We start from the raw sequence: 22,139 nt of genomic DNA, 5'->3' as shown, positions 1-22,139 counted from the left end.
GAAGAAGAGAAGGTTCCAGGGTGACATTATTGCAGCTTTTCAATACTTAAAGGGAGCTTATAAAAAAGATGGATGGCAACTTTTTTCTCAGACAGACAATGATAGAACAAGGGGGAATGGTTTTAAACTAAAAGAGGGGAGAATTCGATTATAGGTTAGAAGGAAATTCTTCACTTAGAGGGTGGTGAAGCACTGGAACAGGTTGCCCAGATATGGATGCCCCGTCTTGCCTATGTCAAGATCAGGTTGGACGAGGCCCTAGGCAGTGTGATCTAGTGGGTGGCATCCCTGCCCATGGGGCAAGGAAGTTGGAACTATATGATCTTTAAGGTCCCTTCCAAGCTAAGCCATTCTAAGATTCTATGATTCCTTCCTTCTCTCCCTCCTGAAGCACAAAAGAATATAGTAGCAAGATGGGGATCAGGACCTTCTCCCAAGCACTGAGTGATAAGACAGGGGAAAATGACCTCAAGTTACACCAGGGAATGTTTAAGTTGGATAGTAGGAGAACATTCTTTACTGAAAGAGATGTGTAGCACTGGAACAGGCTGCTCAGGGAAGTGGTTGAGTCACCTTCCTTGGAGGTCTTCAAGAAATGTGTAGATGTAGAATTTGGGAAGTTGATAGCCTGGTTTAGTGGTGGACTTGACAGTACCAGTTTAAAGGTTGGACTAGATAATCTTAGAGGTCTTTTCCTGCCTGAATAATTCTGTGATTCAATAATTACATGAAGCAATTGTCCTGATTTACACCATATTAAGAATAATGGCTCTGTTTCTTCATAATGTCCTTGGCTTATGTGGGTTTCTTACAAGCAAACAGATAAGGAACTTCAGTCTCTTTTGAGGTGTTTTTTTTTTTTTTTTTTTTTTTTTTTTTTTTTTTTCTTTTAATATATTAACTATTATTCCTGTTTAGACCTTGTTCAGAAGATTATCCAATGTATTACTCCCTAGTACTACTAACACTGAACAGACTTTACTTGTGCTTTCAGAAGTCTCAGTCATTTTATCTTCTGAAAAAGTTCAGGAAAATCACCTCCTCTTGGTGCCATAAGGGCGAGAAGGTTTCTGTTGAAGTGAAATTTTTTGGAGTTGCTTTGATGGCTTACACCTTACCAGTTTATCTCACTGGCAAGTGAACTAATGCTGAGGTGGGTTGTCACTGCTCACTGTTATTAACAGTAGGTTCATCTGTTTCTGAAATTAAGGTGTCTGCAACTCCACCAGCTTGGTGTTCCTTGACAGCTACAAGAAAAATCTCTAAAACTGTGCTGCTAATTGTACAAAATACTAGAAGGTTCAGAAATGTGTGATATTGAACACATACCATCTCCAACAATTATAATTTGGTTGTTAACAGAAGGCTATTTTAAAATTTGGTTGTTAACAGAAAGTTATATTAGGAACTGAGTAGTGAAGAACACTGCTGCAACAAAATAAAATATAAAGAAGAGATATGACAGGAAAATTTTCTTCTAGCATAATATTTTCAGTTCTACTGTATTGGAGGAAGCCTTAACCAGGAAAAGCTTGTAGTATTTAACAGGAAAAATTATTCAAACTCTAGCTCTGCAGTTTCTGCCATGTTGAATAATGTCACTCTTTTATGTGGCAAATTTGCTTGTATCTCACACGAATTTGGCAGCACTATGATTTTTCCAATCATATACAATTACTTAAACCAGAAATGTTGAATCAGAGTATAGAAGTTATCTACAAAGCTCAATTATCCCTTTGGAATATGCTTTTGATATTTTAAGTTTACTGATGCAAATATTTTTGGATCTCTCTTATTACAGAGGAGTTGTGAGAACTGCAGTTAGTATTACCAGAAGGTCTTATGAATTTAATTGAGTTTCACAGATTAATCTTCAGCAGAAAAAAAGTAGTGTTTGGAAAAAGCAATCATACATTTCAGGTCATTGTTTCCAAAAGGAAACTTCCAGACGTTTTGCTTGAGAATGAGTTTGTTTTATATAAAAAATGCTTAACATTTTGATTTTGATATAGTGCATTTTTACAGTACCAAGTAACAAAAACAAAAAATATCTGTGTTTGTTAGAGGAGGAAAATGCCACTAAGTTTCCCTCCCTACTATTATGACTGAAAAATTGATGAGAACAAACTTTCTTACAAAGTTTCAATATCTTTCTGTATATAATCAGGCTAGAAACTTTCAGCATTAACTTGTGCCCTTTAGGGGTGTTATCGACATCAGCAATTGTGAAAACATAATAAGCAAGAAAGGTAAGTTTCCAGGTAATTATTATTTTTTTTTTCCTGGAACTGAAAAACAAATCTGAGCTAAGTGTCACAGTATGAGGTTTTGCTCTACCTTGGTGTTGCATTCCCCTTCAGACTGTTGCAATCTCTTTGCTTTTAACTTTTCCCAAATCTACTTTCCTACCTTTCCCTTATCTGTCATTAGTTTGCTTTCCCTTGCAAACACTTTAAAGGACAATACATGCAAATCTGTATACTAAAAAAATAAATATTTGGTAAATACTGAATACTTGTATCCTGATTTAACCTTTGAATTGTAATTCTGCAGTAATTCTAGTCTTAAAAATTACCAAGGCATATTTTGATATCATGGCCTAATATCTGCCATAGGCAAGGAAGCAGCTGGTATAATATAAATGCATGACTACAAGTTGCTGACTCTACTGCCAGATTTGCTTTGCCACACTGAGAACAATGTTAGTAAAGGAACCAGCAGGCTGGACAAAGAAAAGAGTTTTTGTTCAAACCTCCCACTGACACTGAGTTTCACAGGTAATAAGCAGGACTGGCCTAAGGCCAAAAATAAACTTTTTATCTGGCTCTCTAAACAAGAGAGACTCTTCTACAACACAGGATTTCAGCAAAGTTTCCCTGAAGCTAATGGCATTTCATTCAACTCAAGACTGTTAAAAGTGTTTCTAGAAGATGCTGATCACTCTTGTCCTTCATTCTGTTTTTCTATACAAAGTCTCCTAAGAAGTTAGAGAGTCAGTTGGGCATATATCAGGAAATTTTTAAATACATGTAGATTTATTTGAAATTACATTGTGCACCATTGAGGGTAGAAGGTATCCAAATCTGTTGGTTGTTGTCTTGTTTGTTTGCTTTTATATGTTTGTTTATTTTAATTCTATATTTTCTTGCAACTACATAAATAAACATGGTTGTGTGTGTGTGTGTATGTACATGTATCTTCTTTAACCAAAGGATAGAATACGAAACATCTTTAAAAATTCCAGTATATAGACTGTACTGTATAGCTAAAAATATATATATATATATAAAAAATAAAAAACAAAAAATAAATAGAGACTTATTTAATTAAAAAGACTTGTCTTCAGAAATCTTGAAGCATTTCATATCTGAATGAAAAATAATCAGCTTCTTTTCTCTCACCAGAAAAAAAAATAAAAATAAAAAAATAAAAAAGAGACATCAAAATCTGAGGAATGTAAACCAGAGTCGTCATTTTATTTTTCATTTAGAAAATGTCAGTTCCTCCTACATTTATCTTTAGTTTCTCATCCTTGTTATTATAGTGGCTCTTTTGCAGTTTTGCATTCTGTGACATTAAGTAAAGAATTACTTGTGGAATCTTCTAACTTTACTTTTCTTTCTTAAATTATTTCTCAATTAGAAACAAACCACAAACACAAAACAAACAGAAGATTAATTTTTATAGAACCACTTTGGTCATACTCCAAAGACCAAGTGGCGCTCTGGAAACAATATTTAAGTCCCATATTTAAAATAAACCAAACAAAGCCAAACCAAAACAAAGATTTTAAATCCTAGATGTCCCAATCCCATATGTTAGCTGGCAGAACTAAGTAAATAACCTTCTTCTGTATTTGCATATTTTTAAACAATTTGCAATGTAGTTTTGCATAAAGAGAACACTTTTCTTTTTTATAAACAGATGCCTCTCTGGCTGTCATTTCAAAGATGTGTGATTGAATTTCTGAAAATCTAGGAAAAATGATAAAAGTGACAGAAGTAAAGCAAGTGATTTGAGTACTGTTTCAGGTGTTCTTTCTTTTTCCATTTAAATGTAAAAACAGTATTTATGTCCTGAAGATATTATTCAGTAATCATAATAGTGGACTTTCAATAACACTTGAAATTGTTAAAGGTTCTGTGCTAATTAACACAGATAGTGCCCACAAATTTTACATGCTAATATTAAACTTGCAAAAGTGAGTCAATTTGTGTGTGTGCATGCGAGGGTTGCATTCCCTCTATGTACTCACATGCACTGAATATACAGTCATTTGTCAGTCTTTAATAAGAAACAGAAGTGACATCTGTCATGCATTCCAGTAAACACATTAAGCAAACACAATAGGACCCCAAAATGTTTACTCAAGTACTCTAATTAATTGTGACTTGCTGTAACAGAGTTTTCTATGAATTAAACAGAAAGATCCATGCTCTCTCCTCCCCCTCCTGTAGCTTTTTGTGCAGTGGGAAAAGATTTAAACTAAAGACTTCCCTTCTGGCCGTGCCAAGGTGCATTTTTTCCTCATAGACCTGAGTTGCAGTAGAAGTTGATGTGAGAGTTTGTCATGGCTGTTTTGACAGTCCGGTCATCCTAATCCAGGGATCTGGTCCCTGTGGTTTGTCAATTATCCTACTAACCCTACAGCGAGAGGAACACTCAAGGCACTGAACTGTCATACACTAACCAAGAAATAATGTCAGCCGCCAGTGAGCAGGGACTGAGAGAGGTGGGGATGCTTTTGACAACAGAGAAGTGTAGATCATTTCAGAGTTTATTTTATTTATAGGCATTCGTAACAAATTAATTATATCGCGCTGCAAGGCTTCACTAAAACTTGCTGGATTCAGCCCTGCATGCACACACAGGATGATGAGCACAATGGAGTACAGAGATTGCAGCACTGCAGATCCAGATGTGAAGGTTCGATTCCCAGTTTCTTTCACCTCCCTCCTGTGACCTTGAGCTTGTTACTTGACTTGGATATGTTTCAATATCCCCCTGGATAAACTGAGGATAAAAGCATCCATTCTTAAGAGCAGGCAGAGCCTTAATCAATTAATGCCTGTAAAGGACATTAAGATCATTTAGCAAAAGGTAGAATTAAAGTGCAAATTATGCTAAAGTCCTACTGAAATGAAAAGCAAGTGCATTTAAAGGGGATTTAGACAGAGAAGGCATGACAGTGAAGAAAATCTAGGTGGAGGATTACAGGAGGCTTGATTCTGATCCAGTATGTATCAGGATAATTTGGCTTAATTCCCCCTCTTAATACTAACACGGCAGGCTCTGTCCTGGATTCTCACTTGGTGTAAAATTACACTGCACCAATGACTATGACTGCACCAATTATACCAACTCAGAATCTAATTTTTTGGATCTTAAAGTTTTTTTTCCTATATATATATTATATATATAATATAATTTATATATATTATATATATATAATTATATATATATATAATTATATATATTATAAATTATATATATTATATATATATAATTTCCTGAGTCTGTTTTTTCATTTGTTCCTTAATCACAGGTTTACTCTAACCATGTTGTAGCAAGAAAATATGTCAGAAGAAATTAAACAATAGAGATTAATTAAATTTGAAGTCACCCTGTACTGAAGTAAGGCACAGCATGACCAGCAAGACTGTATGATGGCTATGGAGCCAGGAGAATCTCTTACATATTTATTTCCTTCGTTTAGATGTGGTACAGCACCAGCAGTAACTTGTTCAAATGTTCTACCATCTCTTCAGAAAATCATAGGGTGTGAGATGAGTGAATTGACTCAGGCCCTAGCAGGCATTTGTCCCCAGCAAGGTAACTTCTTTTAAGCTAGTCTTCTAATTTCTTGTAAAAAGATGTGGGAACAGGCCAGTCAACACAGTATGGGGATGAAATCCAACACACCTGCTATGAAATTTTATGTTTTAGGACTGCTTCTGGTAGCCTGAACAATTTAGAGCACTAGTGTCTTGTGGTTGTGAAGATTTGTCATGGTTATCAACATGGGAAGAGAATTATATGTTGATCCTTGGAAAGAGAATCTTTTTCATTTATAGTTATTTCAAACTCATGGGTGCTATCATCAGAACAACAGAAAGTAGTAGATCTTGCTATGGATCTAATGAATTTATCTCCCACATATCACCTATATGACTGAAATATGCACATTCGCTGCTGATATTTTATGAAGTCTGGGAAAATAGCAATGCCTCAAAGCATTTAAATTCACCACCTTCAGTCTTAGCTATATTAGTGGAGAATTCAGTCCTGGAGTCCAGGACTTTACATGATCATGTCTGATATTAGACCCTAGCTATTTCAATTGCACCAGAGTCATCAAATCTGGAAAAGAGCTGGAAGGCAGCCCAGGAAAATATTATACTTTGACAATGTGTTACTACATGAACATTGCTTCATTGTGCAAAATGTAACCCATCATTCATGAAAATCTTGAAAGTATTTACGAGGAGAGGAGAGGAGACAGGAGAGGAGACAAGAGGAGATGGGGAAGGGAAGGGAAGGGAAGGGAAGGGAAGGGAAGGGAAGGGAAGGGAAGGGAAGGGAAGGGAAGGGAAGGGAAGGGAAGGGAAGGGAAGGGAAGGGAAGGGAAGGGAAGGGAAGGGAAGGGAAGGGAAGGGAAGGGAAGGGAAGGGAAGGGAAGGGAAGGGAAGGGAAGGGAAGGGAAGGGAAGGGAAGGGAAGGGAAGGGAAGGGAAGGGAAGGGAAGGGAAGGGAAGGGAAGGGAAGGGAAGGGAAGGGAAGGGAAGGGAAGGGAAGGGAAGGGAAGGGAAGGGAAGGGAAGGGAAGGGAAGGGAAGGGAAGGGAAGGGAAGGGAAGGGAAGGGAAGGGAAGAGAAGAGAAGAGAAGAGAAGAGAAGAGAAGAGAAGAGAAGAGAAGAGAAGAGAAGAGAAGAGAAAGGAAAAGAAAGGAAAGGAAAAGAAAAGAAAAGAAAAGAAAAGAAAAGAAAAGAAAAGAAAAGAAAAGAAAAGAAAAGAAAAGAAAAGAAAAGAAAAGAAAAGAAAAGAAAAGAAAAGAAAAGAAAAGAAAAGAAAAGAAAAGAAAGAAAACCTTTGGAATAGCCCACATGAGAAACCACTAATCTACACTGATCCAATTGAGCTGAAACAGATGCTTGTTGTTATTCTCCATAGCAGGTAGTCAAGGCCTTTTTTTTTCTTTTTTTGTCTGGTTATGTGTTTCCCTTCCTGCAAATGAAGAGCCCCATACGTAGTCACTCACCAGCCTGATGGGAGTTGTTTCAATAATTCTCCCATGCAAACAGATTTCAGCAGAATCACCATATATCTCATATGCAAGTGCCTGGCCATGAGATAATCTTATTTTATATTGATAACTCAGAGAGCAGTAATACCCATCATAGGCTTCAGTCCAGTCTCTTCATTCTACCCTTTGTGGGAAAGGACATACAGTTTTCAGACTGATTATTTTCTTTTTGGAAATATGGGCATGCTGATAACACAAGCATGTCTGAAGATATTTAGACACATTCAAAATTGTGTCTGTGCACTGGATATTACTGTCAGACTGCTAGTGAGGTGGTCGAGGAAAGATGGTAAACACAGCCCATCCCCTGTCTCTCCCCACACGAATGAATCTCCCTCTCTGATACCTCAGAAGTTGTATTCCGCGAACACCAGTTCCTTTAAAACAATTTGCAGGAAAGTTATATTATCAATGAGAAACTTTAAACCTCTAGGACTGCTACTTGACAATTTGTCACTCAACTTCAACAAAACTATAGGGGAAAAGCACAATGAATTAATGAATAGCAACAAATCCCCATGACAACATGTTACTTCATTAAAATTTTATCAGCATTCTTCCTAAGGAAAGCATGCCTTCTGTTCTGTGTTGAGTTTCTTCTACAGTGTTTTACAGACAATTCAGAGCATTCTGGTGCTTCAAAATTAGTTCCTGTGGAGAGTGAGCTGCACGCAGACTCTAGATTGTGTCACGCAGTGGTCTCCTGGGTGCCATGATGAAGTTTTGCCTACATTTTTTTTTCTGTGTATGTTATGCCTTAAACATTAATCAAGCATTTCCCAATTGCTTTCTTTGAGAATAGGTTAATTAGCTGCAAATGCATCTCTGCATTAATTTTCAGCAAATGCATTAAACTGCATTTCATAAATATTTTCCTAGCAACCAAATGAAAGCTTTGAAAGGAAAATGTTTTCATTGCTTTCACTGAGGCTCTATCTTATGCTTTTTTGTTTGTGTGTCTGGATATCCATAAAAACATACTCATTGCTGTTTAGTGTATTTTTCAGTTCTGAATACAAACACACACAAAAAGATTATAATAAAAAATAATAAAAATAGTCACTAGATATCGTAAACTTAACAACACAATTTTAAGATTTGTAACAAAATAATATAAAACCAAATCTTCTGCTCTGAAACACTGCAGGTATTTGCTAATGGAAGTTCAGGTGTTCAGATAATTTTAAAGAAGAAAAACAAGACAACAGATAAATCGGAAGAAAAAAAAAAAAAAGAATTACTCTCAAAAATAAATAATACTTTATATGCATATCAGCAATCTGCTTGGGTTTTATTAATAAACATTTTTCACGGATTATGTAAAGTCAGACAGTCTGATTATTTACTTCATGTATTTGGTTCTAAAAGTACCTAACAGGAAAATAGGTGTTCTTAAAAACTTAGTACTACAAACAGATTTGGGACACAAATTCAGTATCAGATTTTCACCTGGTATCTATAGCATTTGACACAGGGACTGGGTGTTGAAGTGGGTGGCTAAAATCCTGATTTTTGGAGTGAGGCAGAACTAAGAGTTCACACTGAGATTCTGCAATATTCATGATACGGGTTTTCTAAACCAGACAGAGGGTATTGAAATGATATTTCTTTAGCATTAGACATTTATTTTCTACAAATGAAACATACGTCAGAAGGAGCCAGTCTCCTGCTTCCAGCCAAGTGCTTGAACTGCACATCTCTGTCCTCTCCTTGTCCTCCCCATGAATTTTGCCATTCTTGAGCAATGGTCCAGTTTCAGTAGAAAACATGTAGAGATCTATACACAGAATCCAATGATGATGAGAAAATTCCGGTTGAATTTTGAAATTGTCATAACCACTTCCAACTTAAAGAAATCCTATAAACATGATCTGCCTTCCATATAACCAATCTGATCAATTACTTATAACAAAGATTTTCACTCTACACTATTGTTATTATTATTTTAATTCATTGCAATCTTAGTAGGTTAGGCTTGTTTCTGAGCAGGCTCAATAGTGTCAGTTGCATTCAATAATGTCATATTGTAGCCAATATAAATGTCATATTGTAGCCAATATAAAACTGAATGTGATGCACTTGATGAACTTACCATTATACAAAGATTTAATGACATTTCAGGGTTCAGCAAGCTGTGACACTAGTGTCAAAGAGATGTTGTGAGCAAATGGCAGCAAGGTCAGGAACTAGGAGTTGTAGTACTCTAAGAAAGGCTTCCATGGGAAGCAGCTGGTATCAGGCTGCAAGTTACTTTGTTTTTGTGCTCTCTTGCAGATGACAAAATACAGGACACCAGAACCTGTAGCCACTCTCCTCTTGAGATGCAGACTTTCCTGGTGCATTTCTTTTGGCAGATACACCTTCAAACTTTAAGAAAAAAAATAAAAATAGATTAAGACCTCTGAAATACTGTCAGACTTGCTACACACAACGTGTTTGTCCAACATACTCTTCAACCCAAGACCCAGTTTCTGTGAAATGTCTAACCACATTTGGCTAGACAATATAACTAATTAACTCAAATTACAGCTATCATTATCTCTAACCAAAGCCAAAAACATTATGTGATATTCTTGAAGAAAGCAGAGGAAAGGTTATTTCCTTTCTTCTCTTAATTTCTTTTTCCACTTCTGAAGACATCAGTAACTTGTGAATTAAAAGGCAAGGGGAGGTGGCTTTGAGTAGGTTTCAGATATATCTGTCATGGGGAGCATGTGGTGCTATTTAAGTTTCTTCTGAACTCTGCCTGCCTGTCTCTGTCCTGTAGTCTTTTTGAGGCAGCTTTTGTTAAAGGCGAGTCATGCCAATCAATCCTGGCAGGTGGTCTTTTTAGTTCCAGGTGTTGACAACAGGTATTTGCTTTGGTCTTGTATACCCTATATCACAAAGGGAGATGGTGAATTCAACATTCATTGGCAGGAAGACGATAGATGACATTTTCTGGCTCAATGTTCTTCATGGTACCATCCCTAATGGTTATTTTTCCAGTTCATGTGCCACTTGGTGAGGAGTAAATGCAGATTCAGGACTTGAAAATTCACTATGTATTGTGCTCTCTCTACCAGTATGTCTACTTCAAAGAAACACTGTGCTCCTTTTTTTTTAATTATTTATTTTTATTTTGTTGTAAGAGAGCTTTTTCATTCAGGCTTTTTTAATTTACCCCTGAGTTTTAATGAGTTGAAATCTATTATCTTATTCTTAGTCATCTTTATAGGAATCTGATGGTGAATTATAAACAGGTGCATCCCTTGCAGACATTTCCTAAAAACTACAAGATGATTATAAAAAATCTGCTTGCTAGTGTCTAGGACAGGAGCACTGGGGATTAGTATATATTTGTGTGTTTTTATTAAATTAATTATTTAGGAGCACAAAATTATCTTAGTGAAAGATCTTTTTGTTTGCCTCTTGTATGCCATTTGTGCGTGCTGCATGTTTCCAGACAAACCTCTGAATTAAGGTTTCAGCAATCAGAATAATGCTTAGAACAATCCAGTTCCAAGTAACTGTTTGTTTGGATATAAATTTAATGTATTTAGTTTATATTTATTCATTAATGCATTGTTTTTTGTTTGTTTGCTTTTTTTTTATGTTTTTGTTTTATTGGGGAAACACCATCCGGTAACATGAGCTATATAACGCAATTCTCTACCTCATACATTACAAAGCAGTTTTATTAAGGAAGTGTTATAAATACATTGGTAAAACACTAAGCAAACACAAAATGGCCTTGGAACTTATCTATTCATCTCCTGTTTCTAGGAAGAAGCCTTTCAAAAGGAAAAGGGCAAAGGAAAAGAAAAAATCTGTTTGATGAGAAAATAGAGAATTAGTGGAAAATGAATAAATGAGAGGAATGCTCTAAGTGACCCTACCTAAACAGGACTTATAAAGAAAAAAGAAGAAATGGAATATTCAGAACAATTTCCCCTGGACTCTGAAGATCTTTTCTATATACATCCTCAAAATTGTCAGTAGTGCCCCTTGTTCACCCAAGGAACAAAATGCTTATTCATCTTTTCTTGGATGATGGTTCAACATCTCAGTGTTCCAGCAAAACAGATAGCAAACTTTGTTGCTCCAAGAACTAAGCCTCTAGTACAAAATGAAGATGCTGCCAGGGAGCCGTGGAAGGCAAGTGATCCATATCTGTAACAATAATGAGTTGCTTCCATTGAGCCACTGTTAATTCTCCTCTGCCCCAAAGACTGTAGCACCCAAACTGGCTGTAGAGTAAGTTTCCAGGCTGGTGCTAACTCTCAAGCCGTGGCTGGGAGCTGTTGGATTAGTGCTTGCTGGCCAGTGTTAAAATCATGACAAGGCCCATTCTAACATTTTCATAATGTGTGCGCCAGTACTTGACTATGTGCTTTAAACCCTTTTTATTATTCAAGAGGTAGTTAAAGCATCAATGTTGGCTTACAAAGGTACCATATAGGTGATAGGACTGGGTGCTTCCTCTTCATCTTTTCCTCCTAGATCTTGCACTTTGTGAACATGTCCATGGCCTTTCTTAAGGAACCAAGCAGCCCCATCCACAGGCTATGCCTGCACTTTCTACCTGTTGGTTTGCTGGACTTCAAACCAAGCTCAAACCTAACAGGGTAGATATAGATGGGTTCCCCTCATCTGTTCAGGTCCTTTTTTCTACAGATTGCATTACACTCTGCACAAACTCAGCCTCACTGATCTGTACATTTGAAAAAAAAAAAAAGTATATATATGTATGTTAGCCAGGTTCACAATTTCATACATTTAGTATGTTCAACCATTACTGCTGCCTACAGGACCTCTCCATCTTAGGTTTCTGCCTCACCAAGGAACTCCACATCATTACCTCAGAGACTTTATTAATGTCTTTTAGCCTAACTTTATAAAGTATTTTGCATTTTTTATACACCTAGCCCAAATAACACTTTTGTTGTTACTATTCTTTATTATTATTATTATAATTTTTATTACAGTTAGTGCTTCTGTATTGACTGTTCAGAGAGGAAAAGAACTCATTGAAATGGTGGCAAACACACGGGAAAGATTCCTCTAAAATGGAAAACTGTTTTGACTTTTTGCATTTTATTCTCAAAGAGAGGTCTTTTATCGACACCAGCTCAGCACCTTGGAGAGAAAAATGGTATCTTGAAAAGGGCTTTTAATCCCTGAGGTTGGTTGTGGTTTTGTTTTTGTTGCTGTTGTTGTTTTTCTTTTCCCTAGACTTTGTAAACACTATTTTTTTCTCTGAAAAGGTAATGCATATAATTGTGGGAACTTCCATCTATTTTGTAAGCAATATGGTCTAAGCATAACAAATTTAAAAAATATTTTTTATTTTTTACTTTTTACTTTTTTTTGGAAAAGAAGTTATCCAGTTAGGGAATAAGTTCAGAACACAAAGATGTAATTTTTTCTTAAACAAGTTCTGTATCTTGACAATAAGAGCACTTTAAAAGCTTTCTGTTTCTAAGCCTGTGTTCATGGGGGAGAAGGAGCTGATCAATTTCCTTTCAGGTTTCTTTTTAGGACTTTTCCTTGGGCTCTCTTTTTTATTTATTTATTTTTTTTTTTTTTTCCCCAAGTTAAAGGTGAATGACACATTTTAGTTTGAAAGGAGAAAATAAGATATCAGTTGTACTGGCAAATTTAAGCAAGGAAAAATCAATCTGGTCCAGGTCTGAGCTCAGGATTTTATTTTTTACCTGCAGTAGCTAAGAAATACCTCAGTAATATCATAAGAAATAGCTGGCAACCTGCTCTGCAGGCACAGAACAACCCCTAATCCTGCAAACCATGACGCAGGGCAGCAGTTTTAATTGAAGTATTGCTCAGAGAAGTCATATTATGAGCACAAGCAGTCTGTTGGTTTAAAGCTTCTCTTGGCAGACAAGTAATAAAACTGTTTTGACTTTTTGCATTCTATTACTTGCAGACAAGTAATAGACAGTCCTGCTTTTGCCAGTGGTGGCCACACATGATGAAATTCATCTCTCCAGCTTGGTCTCTACTGTGGACACTTATGTTTTAGGCAATTAGAAGTTATTCCAGCTCCAGATTTTATGTCCTACTTTTTCTGCCATACCCTTAGTCATGAAAACACAGTTCTTTCCATTTTTTGCTGTGCTCTGAGTGTCTGTTTACTACACCAAGAGTGGCAACAAATAGCCATTCTGATACACAACTGATGCTATATCACAATATTGACCTTACCCAAGAAGTCTTTTATGGTGTGCATAAATGCTGACTGTTTTTTAAAGGGCCAACATTGCTTAGGAGTGTTTACACTACAAATACCAAGATATATTGATTGAATCAAAAGGTAAAGATTGAGAAAATATATACATATATATATGAACAATGGATAGAGAACAATAAAGCTGCAAATGTTAGTGCTTTCTCTTCTTATTCTTCTTATTATTTTTAATATACAGACCCTCATAAAGGCCTAGTTAAGATATGCAGAACTGTAAAGTACTTTAAATAATTAAGTGTGAAGTTTTCAGAAGTGTCAGACTTAAAAGACGAGTTGTCAGTTGTTTTCAAATGAACTTTTGCTCTTAATTCTTCTTGAAAATACACCAAAGTGGCAACAGCAAGATATATCTACCTTATTCAGCCAAACCTTCATATTTACACCTAGATCTTAAACCAGTTCAACAATGGGAGGCTGAAGATGATCATGGAGATGGGTGGAAGTGCTCATGTGCTTAAAGGGAAGCAAACTCCTCAGAGCTTTGCTGAATCAATGTCAAAATCAGTTTTAAAAAAGCTTAAGACAGCTTAGCCCTGCTGACCTGCAGACTGATACAGGTGTACTGCATGATCTTAGTGCTGTCACACATGGGGCAATTCAAGGGTGGAGCTGTACTTTTCCTGCTCCCGTCTCTTTAAGGTAGCTATAACATTACTTTAACATAATTTTGATACTGATTTCATTACAGTGTTTAAAGGAAGATCAATGTAAATGTATGATATCAGCTACCTCATATGAAAGTCTTTTATATAAGCAGGTGGTTTTGGACCTTGCCTCCAGCTATACCTTTTGATCATTTAGAAGGCTACTGATGTACCCCAGGCAACTTACGTAAAACAGTTATTTGTACTCATTTAATGCTATACCTTTAAACACCCCTTTAATCTATTTGCAGCTGCAAAAGGCTCACAGTATGGAAATGTTTTAAAGGAATAGGTTTAACTTCCACAATTAGGCTTTCTGTATGGAAAAGCTCTCCTTCTTTATTCAACATGTACAACCAGATACACATGCAACCGCACGTACTCCTCTGTCATTCTGAAAAAAATCTCTAAGCAGAAGCTTGTGTATGAAAGCTAGGCATTGCTGGGTGGCAAGACACTGGGAAGGCCTGCAGGATGTTGCAGATCTACTTCAGTAAGTGCACTTCAGTGCTACAGACAATTCAGGAAACTTGTTTATCTGCACTAAGACAAAATGTGTTTGTACTTATTAAAAACAAACAAACAAAGGGAAAAAAAAATGCTTGTTTCCTGTTACTGTGGTTAAGTTCCATTGATTAAACTATGTACAACATTGTAAAAATGTAAAAAAAAACAATGTAAAACATGGCAAAAGATGAAAACATAGGTTGCAGATTCCTTACTGTGATTGACCTTCCCAAACATAGATAATGGGTAAATTTAGTCCAAAGTCTAAAGAAATTGATGATTTCATTCTTTGTTAATTCATGTAGTTGAACAAGTTTTTTTTTTTTTTTTTTTTTTTTTTTTTCCCCTCCATTTTTATCAGATAAAAACAGCAAACAGTGAAGCACAGTTGAAGTGTAAGAGTGCTTGATGAAGCACAATAATGGTTCAGGTACATGCTCATGTGCTCTGTGCTAAGATCAGCAAATACATAGCAAATGCATTTTATTAATACAGTTAATTGCTTCCAGAAGGTTCTGGTGCTTTATTCTGTCAAACCAGCCGTAGAAAGACAATTAGATAAAAGTTAACACATTTACTGTTCTTATTGTTTTTTGATAGCAACAATCATAAAACAATAAAAGCATTCCTTCTCTGTAATGATATTCTAGGGAGCCAGGTGTTCTGCATGCTAGAACAAAATTACTACCTTTTGTAAATAAAACCTTTGTATAACACTGTAGTAGTGGAAAGTGGAAGGGATGTAACACAATAGTTGCATAGCCATGTATATATATTTTCCTCCTTGGATTAATTGATGGAAGCTATACTCATATCTATGCACACAGATATGTTTCTGTATACTCGCACACACATACACATACTTTCTTTAAACTGCACAGTGATGACAGATATTTTGTAATCCGTAAATGGATCCATTTCTGGAGCTTGTGACCGGATACCAAAACCAAACATGGGCGTCTACAGCTAAGCTAAATGTAGTGCTTCCTTTCCTAAGCTTGTCTCCACTGATTGTGAAGGAATTCTGGTATGGTTTTATCTGCAGGTACTTTGGACCATTTACTTTGGACTCATTTAACATGACAAAATTAATCTCATTCTTTCTATCCCATATAGCAAAACTGAAGACAGAATAGCCTTCTTGAATTACTAAGCCTACTTTTTTATTACTGTAAATACTAATATCAGAAAATGATTTTGATAAACACATTAAACCCCTTTCCAGCTGAGATTCAGCTGAGCTCCTAATTCTCTCATTTGAAGGCTATTATTCATAAAGATTAAAAACTTTTGACTTTCCTAAGTTTATAATAGCTCTTTTTTTATTGATTGAACATGCTTTGACTAAAAAAATAGCTATATTTTGTGTCACAGCATTTTTCATTTATCTCCATCCAATTATTTTCCTTTATAATACTGCCCACCCCACCTGACCCCCCCCCCAAAAAAAAAAAAAATATATATTAATCATAATCAGAGACAAGATCAGAAATCTAAATTGATTAAGAAGTGGTTGACCAATGTAAAAGGCTGCCTCACAGAAGATAAAATCTGAATTGTAAAATTGAAACCAAGTGAGAAATATAAAAGAAATTAAAACTGTGTTAAAAGATTAATATGAAGTGAGGCAAAGTGGTGAATGGAACAAACGCAAGTGTAAGAAGGTGAACTGATTGTTTACCTCAATAATCACATTTATCTTAGTCAGAAAATATCCTTTGTATTGCATCTGCTTTTTGTAGCATTCCTGTTCCAAACTTATGTCAAGTTTGCTCACTAAATTTGCTAAGGACTGTGCCAGCTCTAAAAGGAAGAACTGCATGTTCCTGGTAATTTTTTCTTGCTCTTCATCCTTCATCTGGGGGCAAGAACTTCTTCATAATGACTTAGTTCCTAGTAACATTTTAATCTTAGAAACTTATGGATCATATAATTTATAATCTCACTTTTATGTAGAATATGTATGTTTACATTTCACAGAAATTTCACAGAATTTCCTAGGTTGGAAGAGACCTCAAGGTCATCGAGTCCAACCTCCAACCTAACGCTAACAGCCCTCCACTAAACCATATCCCTAAGCTCTACATCTAAACGTCTTTTGAAGACTTCCAGGGATGGTGACTCCACCACTTCCCTGGGCAGCCTGTTCCAGTGCCTCACAACCCTTTCAGTGAAGAAGTTCTTCCTAACATCTAACCTAAAACTCCCCTGGCTCAACTTAAACCCATTCCCCCTCGTCCTGTCACCAGGCACATGGGAGAACAGGCCAACCCCCACCTCGCTACAGCCTCCCTTGAGGTACCTAAAAAGAGCGATAAGGTCACCCCTGAGCCTCCTCTTCTCCAGGCTGAACAAGCCCAGCTCCCTCAGCCGCTCCTCGTAGGACTTGTTCTCCAGGCCCCTCACCAGCTTCGTCGCCCTTCTCTGCACCCACTCAAGCACCTCGATGTCCTTCTTGTAGATTTAAAAGGATATACACATGTATGTTTATATAAAACATAGAATGAATATGAAATCATCATGAAAATGTCTGTATTCACATAGCTGCTCTTGACAATCTATAAGGAACTATAAGAATTCTGCACTGGTAACTCTTTCATCTTTCTTCCCCCTGTGTGATTTTGACCCAGACAGATTCACTTTCACCCAAGATATTTCTTCTTGTTTCTTTACTGTTGCATTAAATAAATCAGTATCCCATCACCTTTAGCTGTATTCTTTTTGATTTTGAACAGCTCGCTCCTGTCAGTTCTCATCTTCCAGCCTTGACTGCTATTTCACCATGTTCCTGTCACCTTGCAATCCTCAGATACACAACGTGAACTGGTAATTCTTTCTCCTTCCCTGGAGATGAAGGTTGGTCTCTTTGCTTACCCATGAAATCTCTGTGTCTTTCTCCAGCTTTCTAGGCATTTTCTAAATGATCTTTCACAACTCAAGCTTTCTGCTTGTTGGATTAGGGAGAAATAAGAGTGTCTATGTGTCATTTATTAGCATTTCCAGCTGTCCAGGGAACAGCTTGTCTTTGTAATCTGTGCAAATTTATCTTGCCTGTATATTATAGGAAGTATGGCAATGTCTTCAGTCACAGAAAGAACAATCCAAAAGCAAACAGTCTCTGATGATTCAGACCACAATGTTCCAACCATCTGAATCCTGACAATTAGCAAATATCATGACATAACTCCTCTAAAACTATTTAAAATGTATTTCTTGTCAGCTTTTGCACTATTAAGCCAACAGACTATATTGAGAGCTCTCTTTACACCTGTACCAAGCTTTTTATCATAAGGAAAGCTGAACTCAAAATATTTTTTTTTTTCTTGCAGTGCAGCTTGGGAATGACTCTAAGACAGTAATTTATATTTTTGTTCTTATAAAAATCCTCTCTGATTTTATCACACTCATATATTAGAACTATTCTTTAGTGAGTACAAAGACAACACAATATCTTTGGAGTTAAAAGCATGTCCTGTTAGGTTAAAACCATCCAAAAATTTATAGATTGACAAGAATAATTCATTTCCTTTATGAATCAGCTATGGTGGGGACACAGAATGCCAACTGATCTTCATCAAAATTAATTGAATCCCAAACACTAATTGCTCATTGAGGTCTGACTACCATACAAAGTAATGTCAGATACTTGGGGAAGTGAACCAAGAGTCTACAAATTGCTTAATCATATGAATTAGGCTACCATGTTGGCCGTGTTGGGTTGGTCTTAGAGCTAAAGGTCTGCAAGTGACAGAAGGAGATCTAAGCATTTCTGGCATTGTCACGACTTTTCTGTCTGCCTTTGGGGCCTTTTGACCTCTGTTGCTTTCTTTTTCCAGAATGAAGAATGGGCATCAAGTCCCTGGACTGTGTTGCCTGTAATTAATAAATAGATGAGTTCAGTTCAACACAGTGAGTTCAGATCTTTAAACAAAGAAACAAAACTTCAATATGAGGTTAAATATTACATGAATATACATGAAACTGATTATTAATAATATGTATGTTTGATTGAAGAATGTAGACACCTGTTTGTGTGTTGTGTGTTCATGTTGACAGGTATGTAAAGAAAAGAAATCACAAAAGTTGGCTGATGCAGTGAAGATAGAAGACATGCAAATTTACAAGCCAGTAATCAGATGCCACCTTCTGGTTCATGAAGAGAAAGAGAAAATCGATAGCCTTATATAAATAAATCAGTCATATAATATGATACATCTTCATTATCCATAAATGCAGAGTGTGATACAGATTATTTTCTGTTTGCTATCACTTAGTCACATAAACCAGAAATACAGACAGTGTCTGGAAAAGAAAGCTTTTATAAAAAAGCCAAAAGAAGGGGTGATGAAGAAAGAAACATAAGGAGAAGGAATAGTGGAGAAGGCACAGCATGGTTCTTGAAAAGAAAAAAAAAAAAAAACAAACAAACTATTACAGCCCATTAGAGACATTTTCAGGTCTCACCTGAGTCCCAAGAAGCCACTGAAGCTCAGAGTTTCCCCAGAGCATTCCTTGCTCCAGCTCCTGGCTGGGAATCTGAAGCATGAGCATCAGAACAGGAACTACATATTAGAATATTGTGGTCTCTCAAAATCAAATGTAGTCCTAAAAAGGCTAAACAAGTAAAGTAAAACAGACCTCCTTCCCCCCCAACAAACAAACAAACAAACAAACAAAAACAACTCAGATTTTTTTAATGTCTCTACTATAGGATCTACTGCTAAAAAAAAAAGATAAAAAATAAAATCCTTTGAATAAATCTCAGTTTGTCCTATGGCATTCTAAAAAATGAGTATGATAATTTCACTTTAAGCACATTACATATAAAAGCTGATTTGACACCTGTCAGATGATGCTGACATTAAGAAAAAAATATTTTAAATGTAAAAATATTTTAAATGTAACATTTGTCATTATAGAGTTGTATAATTTCAATATGTTAAAAATAATATATATAGCAAAATTAATCCTTCCATAAAATTGAACTAGCAAACAGTCCTCTTATATATTCAGGAGCCAATGGGGAGTTGTTAAAATATTTCTAGCATAAAGCTTTTTAAATTACACATTATTGAGTGTAGTTTAATAGATTATATAATTCTAATAAAATTACCAATGACTCTGATAGAGAAAATAATAACAAACACCTTTGTCTTTGCTATCAAGATTTCACACAGTGAAATACTAAAGTTGGACAATAGTTTAAATAAATTTTCTGAACAGTTTAAATAATTTTCTGATAAATTTCAGACTTTAAAATCGCAGATGCAGAACTACTTATTAGTTTTCCAAAGATAAATATGTTTACTTTCTGTGGTATGTAAATGTTTCTGCTTAATTACCACTTCTTTCAGCTTGTAAGAAATATTTTTTCACCTGAATTCTGCAGTTTGTTCATCAGAGTCATCTGGCTTTGTTCCAAGTGCAGATTTCATATTTAAACAGCTGGAAGCAGGAAAAAGAGAAGAGGAGTTTTAACTAACAAGAACAACTCTATACTATTGATGTTGAGTGTTTCCATCTGAATTCCCACACCCATACACACTTGGCACAAATTGGGAGTAAAATGTCTGTCACTGTATAATAAGTTAGACTTCATTCACCTTTTTCCAAAGCAGTGAGAGGGCGGAATATATGTATGTGAATCTATATTTTTATTTAAATAAATTAATTGTATTTTATTGTGTCCTCTGGATTACAAGAAACTATCAAAGACTAATTGGCTTTTAATTTCGTGTTCTGTTAAGCCAGCGAACTAAAAAATAAAAACAATTATTTTTATTTTTTGGAAGACAAGTTGTTTGGAAGGACCATATAAACTGGTGATTGAAAACAAGATTTGGTTGCATATTCAAATCATGAGTAAAATTGCAATTTTAAAGCACAGTGGTATATTTCTACCCACTAAAGTTTTAAATAACTAAAACACACGTTTCATTCTCTATTGAATTCAATCAATTCAATTGAGAATTGTCCAAAGTAGAAGACTGAAAATATATTTCATTTTTCCTCCAAGATGAAAATTCTTGTGGACATTAAGAGAAGTCCATGAATCAAATCCTATGCAAAATTGTCAGTATTAGCCCCAAACTGTAGAAGCAGTCTACCACATATTTCTAGGCTTTTTTTTTTTTTTTTTTTTTTTTTTTATTCCTTCACAGTAATATTATTTTGTCCTGTGTCAAAAATCTTATCTTGTTCTGCAGTCTAGCTGCAGCATAGGCATAGATTTATGTTTGTTTGTTTGTTTGTTTGTTTTTCAATCAGAATTTTTAGTAGAAATACTATTTTATTTTAACTGAACTGCATCTATAAAAGTGTAGATAGAAGTATATCTATTTCAGTAGATACTTCTGAAGAGCATCCATTTCAAATCTCAAAGTTCCTGATTCAAAACAATCTATGGTAAATTCCTTAAAAGGGCTTATTTAATGTTAGTAGACAGAACACTAATAGGTTGCAAAGGGAATGCATAAAGCCTGAAGACCTGTAAGATTACCAAGATGTGCATTAGTATTTATCCATCTGTATCCCTCCACTAACTGTTACATGTTCAAAGGTGTTTGTGTTATTTTGAGACGCAGAGAAAATGAATGTGTTTGATGCATGATCATATATATTGCCTATCTGTCCTAGCAAAACTCAGGAAAGGTCTTTCACAGTTTGTCCTTAAGTGACAAATAAATTATGGAATCATAGAACTGTTTGTGTTGGAATGACCTTAAAGCTCATCTAATTCCAAACCCCATTCCATGGGCAGGGACACGTTTATACTAGATCACGTTGCTCAAAGCCCCATTCAAGCTGGCCTTAAACACTTCCAAAGATGGGGAATCCACAGTTTCTCTGTGCAACTTGTTTCAGTCCCTCACCACCATCATAATAAAAACTTCTTCCTAATATCTAATCTAAATCTATCTCATTTTAGTTTAAAGATATTACTTCTTGTCCCATCACTACACACCCTGACAGAGTCCGTCCCCAGTTTTCCTGCAGGCCCCCTTTAGGTACTTGAAGACCACTGCATGTGAATCCAGGCTGTGATTCACAGAATCACAGAATCATAGAATTGTAGGGGTTGGAAGGGACCCCAAGAGATTGTCAGGTCCAACCCCCAAATTCCCATCTCTCTCAGCCTCTTTTCAAAGGAAACGTGCTTCATCCTCTTGATCAACCATTGACCATCCTCTGGACTCATTTTACTGCATCTATGACCTTCTTGTGCTAGGGACCCCAGATCTGAATGTAGGGCTGCAAGTGGGGTCTCACAAAAGAAGAGTACAGAGGGAGAATCACTTCCCTTTCCCTGCTGTCCACACTGCTTTTTGTGCAGCCCAGGGGGTAGGTGGTTTTCTGGGCTGCAAGCACACCTTGCTGGCTCATGTCAAGCTTCCCATCAACCAACACTCCCAGGTTGTTTGCCTCTGGGCTGCTCTCAAT

The 22,139-nt window shown here is 36.0% G+C and overlaps 1 long non-coding RNA gene across 1 annotated transcript; it reads right to left on the bottom strand.

Moving 5' to 3' along the window:
• Positions 1 to 3,511: 3,511 nt before the first annotated feature.
• Positions 3,512 to 19,223, bottom strand: LOC311434931. The gene is made up of 4 exons (XR_014691837.1): positions 19,164 to 19,223; positions 9,394 to 9,668; positions 8,949 to 9,078; positions 3,512 to 5,068 (listed from the first exon to the last, which is right to left on the bottom strand). It is a non-coding gene; the product is annotated as an uncharacterized lncRNA (long non-coding RNA).
• Between the last annotated feature and the right edge of the window lie 2,916 nt (positions 19,224 to 22,139).

This window comes from Aythya ferina (assembly GCF_964211825.1).
Source record: "Aythya ferina genome assembly, chromosome: 3".
NCBI classification, from domain to species: Eukaryota; Metazoa; Chordata; class Aves; order Anseriformes; family Anatidae; genus Aythya; species Aythya ferina.
Note: the sequence above shows the minus strand (reverse complement) of the source record. Positions and strands in the feature narration are given on the sequence as shown.